Source organism: Cyprinodon tularosa, unplaced genomic scaffold (genome assembly GCF_016077235.1).
Source record: "Cyprinodon tularosa strain WSP-4 unplaced genomic scaffold, ASM1607723v1 ctg84, whole genome shotgun sequence".
NCBI lineage: Eukaryota > Metazoa > Chordata > Actinopteri > Cyprinodontiformes > Cyprinodontidae > Cyprinodon > Cyprinodon tularosa.
Genome location: NW_024039607.1, coordinates 1544362 through 1548519, shown reverse-complemented (window position 1 = coordinate 1548519; position 4158 = coordinate 1544362). Strand labels below are relative to the sequence as shown.

Here is a 4158-nt window from a genome sequence, read left to right as displayed (position 1 = left end):
CGCTTCTGGAAGAATGGTCAAAAATTCCCATAAACACACTCCTAAACCTTGTGGACAGCCTTCCCAGAAGAGTTGAAGCTGTTCTAGCTGCAAAGGGTGGACCGATGTCATATTGAACCCTATGGATTAGGAACGGGATGTCACTTAAGCTCATATGTGAGTCAAGGCAGGTGAGCAAATACTTTTGGCAATATAGTGTATAAGGATGGACCATATATAAGGCTTAATCAGGTTTAGTCAAAGTGAACCACAAGCTGCACGTGGATACAATATTTCTTCCTCGGTTTCTTTAAAACAAGCAGAAAATATTTAGTGTCTCTTTAATTGTGACTGCCACTCTGAGAAGATGATAATTAAAAACAGAAGGACTCCTAAGATATATACAGTAGAAAAGATCTTGTCTATTTTTTTGGCAACTCTGGTCCAGTAACCACCCTTCTGTTTTGTTTTTTTGCCATGTAAAGTTGTTTTTTTATCTCTCTAAGCTCAATTGAGATTTTTTCCAGGAGCCCAGTCAGTTGGCTGCTTCCACCCTGCAAGAGTTAGGAGTCATATGTTACAAACCAGCTGATGGGAAATGACAGGGTTCTTCTCAATTGTTTGAAAGTATTTTCTGGATTTCCTCTTATGCAATTCGAAAACATTTGAATTAAAATCCAATTTATGATAGAAACATTTCAGTATACCCTTTTGATCAGGTACAGTGGCCTCATGAACAAACTCTACATATACAAAAAACGTACCACCCAATCAATGTTGTGTTAATGTGTTCAGAAATGGACAATGTTCGACAGCCAAACAAATGTTTTACAATTTTTCATGTCAAACTACTTTTGGACTCACTTCACTGCACTGAGATGAGTCAGTTCAGCTGTGTTTATATCAAGGAACATTAAACACGGCATCAAGAGCTTAATGAGTTTGAGATTTGGTGTTTTAATTAAACCAAAGTGATGAAACTGAACAACCTCATATAATAACATGGCACCATAATAGCATAAATTCTTTGTATCTTCTGCTTAGGTGATGGAGTAAGTGGATAATGTTACCACCAGTACTAGCATGAGTGATTCTGCCAGCTGATAACTAATAGGTTGTTATGCTACCTGGCCACCTAAGGACCAGTAACGTGGGGAAATTCATAACCAGTGAGACACTAAGGCTACGTTAACACTGTAGCCTGAAGTGACCCAATTCCTTTTTTTTTTGGCCCATATGCGACCTGTATCTGATATTTTCATGGCAGCCTGTACAAAACCGATCTGATTTTTTCCGATGCGACCCAGACCACTTGGCTATGTGGTCCTGAATCCGATACAAATCTGATCTTTTCAAATGCGACCTGTGTCTGAACGGCCAGGTCGCATTCTTCCGACCTGAATGTCATTGATGCCGGACAAAGGTTACTATTCTGGGTCTTGCTATGAAGAAGCAGCAAGAAAAACAGCAACCATGGCAGATGATGATGCGAAGAGCAGTATTTATGTTTAACCATCTTGAAAAGATTGTGTTTTTATGGTTGGGAAAGATCGCTAAATGCACGCTGGCACTACCATCCATGTGTACTTCCATAAACAAAAAGCATGCTGGACTGTGATGTCATTGCGTCCTCTACTGTCCATGCGGGACACTTGTGTTGTATGACTACAGTTCACACAGTAGATCACATACAAGTCGCATATATTTGGAAATGTGAACAGCAACACAAAAAAAAAAGTCGGATTTCACAAAAGAATCAGAATTGTGAAACAAGGCCTGCAGTGTGAACGTAGCCTTAGGGATTATTACCTGAAATAAAAGGTGATATTTTAGACTTACACAAAATAAAACATTTAGTTTGCTAACTTTTAACTATAATATAATTTATTCAATAGCAGTCCGCAAAGCAATAAAAAAAATTCAAATCTAAAGATGTTTTATAAAATATCAAATTTGATTATTAGTTGTTTTTTATTTACAGTTAAAGGTATAGTGGAGGATTTTCATGAATTTTTGAAAAGACGTGTACATTTCTAAAATAAATGCACAACCCTGTACCTGGTCCCGACAGAGTATGCCTATTAAATGTGTGCAAGAACATGCACATGCCCATTTCTCCTCGTGCACGCTCTGTTTAAAAGTTGCTGTTTGCATCACTCATACAAGCTTACTTTCCAAAAGAAGATTTGTAATTTTTCCATTATATCAGACTTACCACCGGTAAATGAAAATGGGGACGAGCACGTAGGCTGGCCTTATGTAAACACATGACCAGAATGATTGACAATTAGGAGGACCACTCATTTTGATAGTCCACCCGGAAAAATAACATCCTCCACTATACCTTTTAATTGTGTTTCTTTTGTGCTCAATTATGTGCTCATCTACCTCCCCCCTTCTTTTTTCCTACAGAAGAGTTGCATGTGCTGACCTCATCCTGTTAAACATTTGTGATAAATGGTGGATCGATCTCATCAATTGATATCTTTGTTTAAGTGGGTCCACTGGACCCACTTAAACAAATTGATGTGAGAGCAGCACTGTAGTAACTGTAATCCTTATAACAGGCCATGAAATCTTTGATTGCTGAAAGCATTTTTTTCTTCCTAATTCTTCCATTTTGAAAGCGTCATCACAGCACAGCAATCTATGGGAAGTCATCACACCTTGTTGAATAAAAAATTATGTAACTCACTGTTAATTGTAAGGGATAGAAATATGATAGTTAGAAACATTTATATAATAAAGGTCAAATTTAAGCAGTGTTATAAACCTTTTTTGTAATTATATGTCATGTCAGGTCAGGGGTTCCACCTGCATATATCACACTGATTTCAGATTTGTTATAGTAGATTTACTGGTTATTGTAACAATATTGCTTCTTCTGCCTCTATCAAAAAAACATAAAAACTGACTTATTGGAAATAATCAGTTGATATCCCATTATTATTATTTTCCAGTTAGAATTAAAGTGCCTGTTTGAGAATATAGATAAGACTTAATGCTCCTTGGTGTACAGAGCAATGAGCATTTACATGTCCAAAACAGAGGAATATCTATAGTTTAAACCTAGGGTTGTTTCCATCAATTGTTGGATGTGGTACAGTATTGATTGAAGCTTCATATAATTCAAATTTAAATAAAAAAGTGGTTTCTTCGCTCCTTGAGTTGAAATAATCCAAGAGTCATATTTCGGTGTACTTGCGTAAGTCTTGGCACTTCTAAGTGTGTTACTGTCTTTAAAAATGCTTGCATGGCTGCCACAAATTCAGCAGGTCAAAATTTTTTATTGGATTGTTCCAAACTATCATACATTGTTCATTTTTATCCATCCAGAGTTTTGCATTAAACTTGGGCTACAGCTTTTTGTGTGTAAGCAGGCTTTATACATGAGACACTGAAGAGGAAAGGTCACAAGCCAAGAGCTGGTTCCCTCAGAGTAGCTTATTCTAAACTACTTATACCTTTATTTTTCAAAAATGCTTTTTCTCATTTTTGTTAGAGCAGTTACATCATACTGTTATCAAAATCCTCAAAGGCTTTTTAACCAAAAACCCTAAAAAGATTGCACTCACCCTTTGGTACATAGATGTTGTTTGATCCATCATCTCAATGGAAGAGGCCTTTACTATTTTTAAAAGAAAGTGTGAGACTTGAGTGAATGACACAGTTTTATGGATCAACATTAGATATACATGCAATTGGTAAGAAAAATTATTTCCAAACAAGCTATGATAAACTAAAATAAGATTAGACAGCATGAGATGTGCTTGAGTTTTTTTTTTAATTATAATTTGTTCTTACTCAGTTTGTTGTCACTCTCTATCTGGCCATCATCGTGTGAGTCTTTCTCCATCAGATAATTCACCCAAATTGTCTCCAAGAGGCTTAGCAGCATCATTGAAAATATCCCGATGCAGTAAATCACTAAAAAGAGTAGTTCACACATTGTTAATAAATATGGTCTATAGTAAAATTACTCATTTCTACACGGTGCTACAATTGATAGCAATTGTGCTGCACCTTGTAGTCGTGTCTCTTGTTTAAACACGTGAGTCAGTTAATGATTGCATTAGCAGACTGTGAAGAAGTTGACTGCATCCTGAGGCTGTTACGCAGTCATTTGATTCAGATGTTGAAGGAGAGACACATCTAAAGACAGCTTCACACATACTTCAT

At 36.5% G+C, this 4158-nt stretch overlaps 1 long non-coding RNA gene across 1 annotated transcript; it reads right to left on the bottom strand.

Moving 5' to 3' along the window:
• Positions 1 to 275: 275 nt before the first annotated feature.
• Positions 276 to 3912, bottom strand: LOC119774885. Its single transcript, XR_005279592.1, has 3 exons — positions 3784 to 3912; positions 3555 to 3607; positions 276 to 533 (listed from the first exon to the last, which is right to left on the bottom strand). It is a non-coding gene; the product is annotated as an uncharacterized LOC119774885 (long non-coding RNA).
• Between the last annotated feature and the right edge of the window lie 246 nt (positions 3913 to 4158).